An 11,095-nucleotide genomic window follows, 5' to 3' on the forward strand; every position below is an offset into this window, starting at 1 on the left:
GCTCCATCTTCACAATATTTCACTAAGCCAAAAAATAAAGGAGTGAGATTCTATGACAATTGTAAAAAGAAAAAAAAAAAAGGCCTTCATTATATAAGTTTTCAAATTTTGTCATATTATAGCTGTTCGTGACAACTGGGTACAGAACCACTTTTGCAAAAATATCAAATGCATACACATTAAACCAATTAACCTGGATGCTCAAATAATAATGAGATGATATTTATACTGTAAGTGGGATTTGATTTTTTTTTTTTTTTTTTCAGATTAAGTCAGTACCAGAGGAAGAATTTGTTCTGTGCTCTGATGGGAGCAATGTAGAAAAAGTTTACTTATTTTAAAATTCCTAATTATCCACAAATCACTATAGAGACTTCAGAAGACTTTTTCTCAGCTATACTAAGGGGAAAATAAAGGCAATTAAGTTTGGACTGAAGCTTACAGATTTTAAGCCTTTCCACACAATAAAAGAAGTACTGAGGACGAGACGGTGGGTTCCAATGCTGAAAGAACGTTGTGGACATTTGTTATTTTGTCTAAGAAGCGTTCCTCCTCATGTTAAGAACAGCTGTATCTTCTTTTTTTTTTTTTTTTTTTTAAGATTTTATTTATTTATTTGACAGAGAGAGATCACAAGTAGGCAGAGAGGCAGGCAGAGAGAGAGAGAGAGGAGGAAGCAGGCTCCCTGCTGAGCAGAGAGCCCAATGAGGGACTCGATCCCAGGATCTTGAGATCATGACCTGAGCCGAAGGCAGCGGCTTAACCCACTGAGCCACCCAGGCGCCCCAGCTGTATCTTCTTTTGGATAAAACCAACCAACAAGCTCTAGCAGGGCTTTCCAGTCACAGTACATCAGCTCTCTGTCCACAGCGGGCAATTTACATATAGGCTACTCATCCAAGTTACGCCAATCAGAACACTTTTCCAGGATTTTCCTTCCTAAACAGAAGAAACAATGCTTCTCTGGCATTCAGAAGTGTGAACAACAAAAGCGTTGGCTGTCAAGTTTCCTTCTGTTAGGGGAAGAGCTACTCTGATTAATACAGATATAAGAGAAAGAAAGAAACTTCTAATTGCATCCTAATTCCTACTTCTAAGAGTCTGAGGGCCAGATCTATGAATGAGTTGCCAAGACCCCCTAGTATCTTTCTCGTACACATTCCTCTTTCTGACTAACCTTGCCAGGGGTTCAGCTTCTAAGCTAGCAATCCTAACTAATCCCAAAACACAAATTGACAATATTAGTTATATTAAGGTGAGGTTATTATATATTAAGAATTGTTATTCATATTTAAGGAGAGGTTCATTAAATAGTAACATGATACAAGCTAGCTGAAAAGTGTCCCTTGCTCCTAATGCTATTTTCCCTTGTGGGTTGCTAAGGATCCCACAGTGCTTACCTTGCTAAGATCTTCCCTCTGTGTCTTGAACTCTCCTCCCTACTAAAGCCTACGTGCCATTACTGCAAGAGCTCAATACGTATTAGTAATTCCTTATTCCTATCTCTCTGGCCCTTTACACGGGATTGGAACAGTCTGGCCTCTTGCCCCTCTGCTATGAAGAACTGCTACAGCTGGCTTTCATTGATTTGTCTTCCGATCCCTTCTCTTGTAATTGCTCCTCCTTAAAGATTTTTGATTGAGAGCAAGTGAGCGGGGGAAGGGACAGACGGAGAGGGAGAAGCAGACTCCCTACCGAGAAGGGAGCCCGATGTGGTTCTTGAACCAAGGGCTCTGGGATCACGACTTGAGCTGAAGGGACACGATGCTTAACTGACTGAGCCAAAGGGGCAGAGAATTGAATTTTGATGCCTTCATAGGTTAACTATTATTGCCTTAGGTTATCAAACTTCTCGTTTTTTTTTTTGTTGTTTGTTTGTTTTTTGTTTTTTTTTTGCTTGTTCGTCTATGGAAGATATTGGCTATGCTTAAAAGAGTATAATCTGCTGACTGAAATCACCTTATGAGGTCAAAGTACAATGTCAAAATCTGCACTATTTGTAAGTAGAAATTTGTAATTCAGAAATTCCACACAGCAAAGAACAGTAAGCGCCCTTCCCAGGACAGATTCTCTAACATAGGGCAACTTGTGTGTTTAGCTTTAAGTCCTGTGAGGGTGGTAAATTTTTGTGGTGTTTTTAACCAAATTCCCCATGCCTGAAAGAGCAGCTAATACATGTGATAGCTAACTTTTTTTTTTTTTTTTTGAGACCTAACCTGTGACTGGTTAGATTTGAATCATTTTGCCAAATAACTGAGTATATGTTTTAAATTTTGTGTGTGTACTCCTAAAATGCGCAAAGCCCTCTGGACAATTATGGTATGAGTCAGAATTCATCTTGAAGAAACTTAGTCTAGGAGAGGAGAGAGATGATATTAAAAACAGGCATACTGAAAATTCAAATGAAATGATTCTGTATTCAAGATCCAGCCAACGTACTACTGTTTGCTTTCCAGAGAAGCTACCACTCCTTTCTACAGAGACTTAAAGTTTCGCTGTAGAGGACTGGCTGTTAAGTTGGGTCTGAAAATCTGACTAGGATTCCAACAGAGAGAAGCTCCAAGCCAGAGAATGACTAGCCCCCCACATCAGTCTTAATGTCTTTTCTAAGTCTCTACGAAGCCAGCAGAAATAAAACATAATGTGTTCAGATAGCTGAGATAACTTTACTGTACTTCATGAAGCACTTTGGTTTCTTTAAGACATAAGTGCTTTAAGCTGTTTGGAGTGCCCTCCCAAGGGGAAAAATGTGACTTTTCTACCACTTCTCCTTGAAGAGACATGAGTCATTTGAAAAAAATTTTTTCTTAAAAAAAAAGTTCAGGTTTCCGTTTTAAGCCTCTGCCACATTACCACTGAACTACCTATTAGTGAAAAATACAGTTATTCCAAGCAAAGGAATGATATTAGCTTGATATTACTTACCTTCTGACAGGACTATGTTCTCCCCTGACAAATCTCCCTCCCCTTCTTCAACACTTTGGGGAAAATTTTAAAGTCGTGACTCATCAAACCGCAGTTACACATGCTGAACTTTGGTAACTCCTTCAGCAAAACAGGTTTGTTCACAAAATGGACTCCTCACTCATTTTCTAAGAAAGTCTCTCTTAGGGTAGTGACATTCGCCACACAACAGCTCCCTTCAAAGCAGTACTTGTTTTCACAAAACCCCATCTATAGAGTTAAAAAAAAAAAAAATCTCATGGTGATATGAAACTCAGTACACTCAAGCTACATGTAACTTAGATGTTTTGGTGTAAAGGAAGTTGAGGAGATACTAAATTTTAAGAAGTCCATGAGGCAGTTTTTCTGATCTTCATTTCATTTCCATATTGCAAATATCAAGTGCTGTAAAGAGTATTTGCCTAACCCATCATTTCTAATCCTGGTGAGTTTTTTTGTGCTCTCTCTTCACCCAACTAAGCCCTTATTCTCTTGACACTTAGAGTACTTTAAACAAATTTACCTGTGTTCACAGCAAATATGCCTCAGCCCCAGGCAGCTGACTTCTTGTTCACCCAGATGGAAATTAAACCTCAATGTGCATATTGCAAGCACCTGCCACAGCCTCTTAAAAATGCAAGACCTTAACCAGGCAACAGGGATATAGTTTCAGAGAGGAAGAAGAACTACATTGGTGCCCTTCATCGGAAGGGTAAGGATCTTTAATTCTCTCAGATTGTGCACTGTACACTCATTAGATGCATTTAAATTTCTTGGGGTTCTTCTGAATCTGGCTATCACATGAGGAATTTAGAATTGTTTTTTTTCACATTTTGCTTATTTTTAGTCTTTCCAAAAGACTCCTGGTTATGTAGCAGATTTAGGGAAAATGTTAGAATTTGCATGTTTGGCTTTGAGCTTAAAGATGATCTTGGTTATAAAATGTGTGCAGCGTTCCCCCCCCCCTTTTAGCTTATATTTTGATGCTTATTTTATGACAGTTTCATGATCTTCCATATTTACATGGATGTATAAAAAATATAAAATATCTAAAAAAATTCAAAGATGGTTTTTATATACTAGCTAGCTACACAGAAGTCACTTCCCATAGTTTTTTTATTTTTCTTTTTTACAATTATGGCATTGCAAGACATCTCAAATCATTCCATAATGAAAATTGGTCTTAAATTCCATGCCATCATTATGCATGGAGAAAAAAGGTGGTGTGTTGTTGTAAAACCCAAGCATTATCTGTTACCATTAAACTAAGTTACATCTGTCTTGCAATAAGGAAGTGAAAGAGGTTGTTTAGGACTTTGTCAAAATTAGAGATAGCCATTTACTGTAGACAAAATATTTTTAATTTTTATAATATCAATACTTCAAGACACCAGGAGATAAAGATCAGTCAAAAGTTTATCTTACTGTCCAGTTATTTTTTTTTTATCTAAAAGAGTACAAACAAAATTTATCTTCACTTTTCATCAGTGAGATAAATTTCTTTTCAACTGTAAGAAGTTTCTGGACCTCACATTCTTGGGGATGCACACTAAAGGATTTGTTGATCTTTAGCTATAATTCTATAGGCATGACGAGGCAATGGCGTCATGAGGGAGGCACTCTGACCCATCCGTTGTCTTCCTTAAGACCACAGGACTCTCTAGTCTCAACTCTGCTACATCAAGGAGGGAGGGTCACTGGAAAGGATTAAGTAAGAGGCAAGTAGCAATATTTTCCAAACAAAGAGAAATTTCTCACAGAAATCCATTAAACATTACATTTTATCTCCATTATAATATATGTATAATTTATCTCTGGACACTGGGCTCATAGATTTAGCAGGAATTACAAAAAACAATACCGAACACTCACAATTTGCTAATTCACTGAATTTTCTACAAGGAAAAAAATTATTAATCATATGCTAGTGGGGCTTTAAGTCTATATAATCAAGCAGGTACTTGGTTAAGTGAGTCTGTAATAGAAATTTATAGACTTAACAGAAATTTAATTTCTCACAGTTTTGGAGGCTAGAAGTTCGAAGATCAAGGTATTGGCAGGGTTGGTTTTTTCTGAGGGCCGTGAGGCATGGACTTGTTCCAAAATGCTCTTTCTTTGTAGATGGCTGTCCTCTCCCTGTGTCTTTGTATTGTCTTCCCTTTGAACATAGGTGAGGTTTCTTGCCACTACTTCTCTGTCGCTGCCCCTCAGCAGGACTACATTTGTTCTACCCAAGGACTCAGTGTTCCTCTTTTTTCTCCCATCAAATGATCAAAAAAGGAGACTATGAGGAGTTTCTCTGTGGAAGAGATATCCCTCATCCCAAAGGGCAGTAACTCTTGTTCCGTACCAGATCTCTGTCTCCGCAAAAGCTTCTGGAAGCTTGTTCTTTCAGTATCCTGTTTCCCCTGTTACTTCAATTCTCTTCCTTTAATGATTTTATAGATTTTCAATTAAAAATACATTACGATTTTCTAATTCTACATCACAATCAAGATCTTGTCGCTCCCCATTTTCCCACATGTTATGCAAGTTTATGCAAATATCTAAGAGTTGCCTACACTTTCCCCCACATTCTCAGCTCCTAGGTTCTTCTCAAGCCACTTTCTCTCCAAGATGCTTCCAAAACTCTTATCCATATAATGTCATGTTTAGAGAAATTTGAGATTTACAGAATAATGGAAAGTACAGAGAGTTCTATTCCCTCTACCACTGGCCTTGGTGTCCTCTATTATTTTACTTTTTTAGAAGTTTTAAAAATTTATTTATTAGAGAGAGTGAGCACACACACAAGCTGGGGGAGGGGCGGAGGGAGAGGGAGGAGCAGGCTCCCAGCTGAGAGGGGAGCCCAGTGCAGGGCTCGATCCCAGGGCCTCGGGATCATGACCTGAGCCGAAGGTGGAGACTTAACTGGCTGAGCCACCTAGGTGCCCCTCAGTGTCCTCTACTACGAATATCTTGTGTTTGTCTGGTGCATTTGTTATAACTGGTGAACCAATATTGATACATTATTATTGACTAATGCCCTACTTTTACATTAGGGCTTACTTTCCATGCTGTATAGTTCTGTAGATTTTGCTAATAATGTCATATAATAATAATGTCATGCATGTAACATTACAGTATCACACAAAAGAATTTCCCTGCCCTAAAAATCCACCTACTCATTCCCTCTCCCCTTCTCCTTACCCCTGGCAGTTATGAGACTCTCTGCGGTCTCTACAGTTTGCGTTTCGAGAAACTCATGTAGTCGGAATCGTATAGTATAGAGCCTTCTCAAACCCCTCATGTCATTTAGCAATATGTATTTAAGATTTTTTCATGTCTTCTCCAGGATTAACACCTGGTTTTATCATTGAATAAAATTCCATTGTGTGGACAGACAAGGGTTTGTTCATCTGTTCACCTGCTGAAGGACGTCTCAGTTGCTTCCAGTGTTTGGCATTTGTAAATAAAACTGCTAGAATCATTTTTGTGCAGGTTTCTGTGTGGACATGAATTTCCCAAGTCATTTGAGTACATATCTAGGAGTGCAATTGCTGGGTTATAAAAGATTTTGGTTAATTTTGTAAGAAACTGACAGGCTATCTCCTAAAAAGCTGTGCTGTTTTGTATTTCTAGCAGCAATGAATGAGTGTCTTGTCAGTTGGGCTTTTGAGTTAAGAAGTATCTATTGCTCATACAAATATTATTATGCAATGAGTTCCTACTTTTTTCTTTTGCCACTAAAAGGTTTTGCTCCAAGTGTGTTGACACAGAAGGGAAAATCACTGTGATGGCACAAAATACTAAGAGTTGTAGAAGGATCTGTGTACAAAAATGTGTGGTAGTTAAACTGGCGTTAGGAAACCTGAAATTTCCTAACTTTGGCTTTAAATAACTCCATTGCTTTCCTTGAGCCTAGAAAACAGAGTTTGACCTCCTGATCTTAACACACATCTTAATTTTCCTCCTCCAAAACTTCTTGAAAATTTATTGGAATAAAATTAGTTACAACAGCCAATGTGACAGTGTTATACTCTCTCTCTCTCTCTCTTTTATCTCTTAGGATAAAAAGAGAGGAAGAAGGATTCCATATGCAAAGATAAGACAGATTTCTGCAACATCAAGTCACTAATTCTAGCATGATCCTGTGGACGGAAGTGTCAGAAATGACTCACCAAATCATCTACTGACTTTTCCTCAGTCACACAGGAATAGATACTAAGCCACCACTGAATCTGAGTTTCTGTCTTCTCTAAGATTTCTCAACTACAGAAGAAAATATAGAAAGGCAGAGAGACCCAAGCCTAAGTATGTTAGCTGTTTTTGTTTGGTGGACATTGGAATTAAACAGAAAAAAAATGTAGCATTCATCTAAGTTATAAATAAAATTAGCCTTTACCTCCAAACTCACACCAGGAGCATAGCAGTAAGCCCAACATAAATGAGTTTTCAGTACCTTTTCTTTTATCCTTAGATAGTACCAGAATACGAAGTTTCAGAAAATCTAGTGAAATGGGAAATGGGACCACCTTCGTCTTTTCCCCAGTGATCTCAACTGCTAACGACCAGCTTAGTAGTGGAACCTGAATTAATGCCCCAACGTCAACCGTTGCTGTGGTCATGCTAACACAAATGTATATGAGCAGATTCAAGTCGACTATCTGCTTTAGAGAAGTCGAAACCCATGTTTCTCCCATGACTAAGAATCTTTCAATTACTCCCTTAGATCAGACCAATTATTTTGTGCACATCATGTGTGTGTAAGTAAATTTATTTAAATTTAAAATATTAAAAAATTGAAGTAGAAAGTTTTGCCTGTTTGTGAACATTGTACAGAGAATGAAAAAAAAATAATTTCTACAAGTCAATAAGGAATAGGTGGATGGTCCATTAGAAGAATGGGCCAAAAACTTGAACGGGCAGTCCAAAAAAAGAATATCCAATAACCAACATATAAGTTGGTTATTGGATACATATAAGTTGGTTATTGGATATATATATATATAACATATAACCAATATATATACCATATAACCAACATTAAAAAATGTTCAATTTCATTAGTCACGGAGAATGGTAAATTAAAACTCTAAAGTAATACTACTTCATAACACCAGAGTTGCTGAAATGAATAAAGACAATCTTGAATACTGAGAAGGCTAAAGAACAACTAGATTTCTCCTTTACTGCTGTGTTGGTACGTTGGCACAACTTTGGGAAACTATGTGGCAGTCCTGACTAACGCTAAATGTATGCATATCCTATGAAACTAGCAAAAGGATCGGAAGATACACACAAAATACTTACAGCCACAAGTTTGTAGTAGCCAGAAATTAGAAACATCCAATATTTGACTAGAAAAAAAGATTAAAAAATCGTGATATAGTTATACAACAGGATACTATAGGACAATGAAAATAATGAAAAGCCATATATATATGTGTGTGTGTGTATCTATATACACACACACAAACAATAATGATTATCTGCGATAACATGGTTGGATCTCACAAATAGGACATTGGATGAAACATTCGACACAATGTCCGATTACTTTAAGCATACAATTTTGAAATTTTTAAGCATTATAGAAAGTAACAAAGTAACCGCCTTTGTATCCAACACTTAAGTTTAACAAATGCTACTTATTTCAGAATGCTTTAAAAAAAAAAGAGAGAGAGATGTACGTATGTTGAACAAACCCTTACTCTTTGGCTTTCACCTTCCTTTCTTCTCGGGGTTAACCTGTACCCAGAGTCTGTAATTGTCCTTCTCAATCACGCTATTGTAATGTCTCATATGTGAGCATTTCTAAAATATATACTATTGTTTTGATGTTTAAATCATTTTCTTCAGAAGATACTGCTCTTTTTGATTAACATTATATTTTCAGCATGGATTCAAGTTTATTAATAATCTAGTTTGTTCCTCTTACATCATTTTTTGGGCTAATTTCTCTACTGATAGATAACTGGGTTGTTTTCATTTTTTGGATAATACAAGTGATATTTCAATCTTCATATGTATACATAACTCCTTATGATATAATTGTATTCTCTCGATTATATAACTAGGAAGACACATATTTTCTACTTTTTTTGGGTATGTGTACTTCACTTCTCATCTTCAATCTTTTTCAAGCTTTTTAAAACACAACATAACATTCAGTCGGAATACATTTATATCTTTACATCGGGCACTCATAAATATATATACATATCACCATAAGCTAAGTGTTCATAAAATAGTATTTACTTTATAATATATGGCACACTCTGATAGTTTCCATGATTTTCCTTTTCATCTAGTTTCTCCTATTTTTTTTTTTTTTTTTAAATCTTGGTCAGTCAGTACATAGTAAATCGACTTCGTACTCTACTAATGATTTTGACCTAAACATTGAAACACACTGCTACAGATGTGCCTGGATATCCAAAACCCAAAACATTGTCTTGCTGGGACCTGACCTACTGAGAAACTTCTTTTTCTTTCCAAAGCCCATCGGGATAAGGAAATTCCAATCTCAGGAATTCCAATCATGGTTTACTTTGGGGGGGGGGAGGCAGGGTGATTCCTTTCATTTTTTCTTGCTGAATCCTTAGCAAGATAAACTTATCAAATATTAATCCATCACATTCTCAGCCTCCCACACTGATGTTAAGAAAACAAAGCTCCCTCCACTTGTTCTATACAGCTAACTTTGTCTGTTTTTCCTTAAGTGAGGTCCAATAAAGATGCACTCATATGAACTTCACTATCCATGTGACGACCTCATTACCTTGAGCAGGTAAAATTTAAAAAGTGTATATATTTTTTCTGTTGGGAATAACTGAGTATTAACCATCGTCATCACCCTAGTAACTCAGTCTGTGTGTGCACGTACGATAATTGACTATTGACATATCCAGAGGTAAAGGGAAAACCCATTTAGAACATTTTAAATGCCAACTAAAGCAATGTTTCCATGGACTGTGGACAGCAGGAGTGAAGAAGTCTGGATGTGGATAAAGTTTGGGATGAGTGAAATGCTGTTCTTGGTGATTCTGAATATATGTCTTTCTCCATACGAGAAGTAATGCATCCAACAGAGCCTAACATAAAGGGGTGCGAGGAAATCCCTTAGTAAACCAGATCTTTTGCTGGATGGAGTCTTAGGCATATACTTTTGCTCTGTTAACACATAATGTGTGTGAGAGACACCGTATGTTGTCTCATTGTTTTGCTTCCTCTTCCCTATCAGGCCTACACTAAAGGAGTAAAAATAAATAGGCTTTGAAAATGTAACACATAGTGGTTGCTTTCTGCGATCTTTTTTTCTCTTTTCTTCTCTTCCTTTACTTTTTGGTGTCTCTCTCAGTAAAGTGAGCTGGAGCTGGTGACTCATCTTATAAAAGCAGCAGGAGTAGTGAGTCATGTCTCCAAGGCTGCAGTATGTGGCATTTCAAATGCAGAAAACATTTAACTCCTGATTATCCCTCAGCTGTTAATGAGAGCATATGCTATGCTTTCTTTTATTTCCACAAATCCACTTGATTGTGTGGGTGGAGGAAGTTTCCAACAGATTACTAACAACAATATTCCTATATGATTACTGACTTTCGTTATTTTTTATATTTGGGAATTTCACTATCTTTTAGAGTTACAGCTGAAAGTTAACTTTGAAAAAAAATTTCTTCTTTTTGTTCTCAATTCTTCCACAAGGGCCACATCTATTGTTGCTATAAAGGTCAGCCAGTACCTTACAAATCCAGGGAGATAAAGCAATTCCTCTGGACTTATGCTACTGGTAACCACAAAAACAAAACAAAATGAACCTATATGTTCCTCTTACGTTGTTGTATTTTAAAAAAAGGCACATAGACTTTTTTCTTCCTTTCACAAGAGTGTCTCTGTTCAGAATTGTTCCAACTCTTCCATTACCAGAATTAGGACTACAAATATACATACACAAATTTCATCAGTTATCTTTTCCCCTTTGCACCTGACTAAATAAATGTATTATTAGAAAGCTGGTGTGTCTTCTGTCAAAATGTAACGCAATAATATGAAACAACTAATTAGGTAGTAGCTAATTAATTCATTCAACACATACTTACGCTGGGTGCCGAAGATATAAATTGGCATTTTCTCAAATATTTAGATTAGCTGATCATCCTACGTCAGGATA

The 11,095-nt window shown here is 36.8% G+C and overlaps 1 long non-coding RNA gene across 1 annotated transcript; it reads left to right on the plus strand.

The window, feature by feature from the left end:
• The first annotated feature begins 3,523 nt into the window (after positions 1 to 3,523).
• LOC309846946 lies at positions 3,524 to 9,715 on the plus strand. Its single transcript, XR_014302211.1, has 3 exons — positions 3,524 to 3,655; positions 6,992 to 7,236; positions 9,648 to 9,715. It is a non-coding gene; the product is annotated as an uncharacterized lncRNA (long non-coding RNA).
• Positions 9,716 to 11,095: the final 1,380 nt, after the last annotated feature.

The sequence above is a fragment of the Mustela nivalis genome (assembly GCF_964662115.1).
Source record: "Mustela nivalis genome assembly, chromosome: 13".
Lineage (NCBI taxonomy): Eukaryota > Metazoa > Chordata > Mammalia > Carnivora > Mustelidae > Mustela > Mustela nivalis.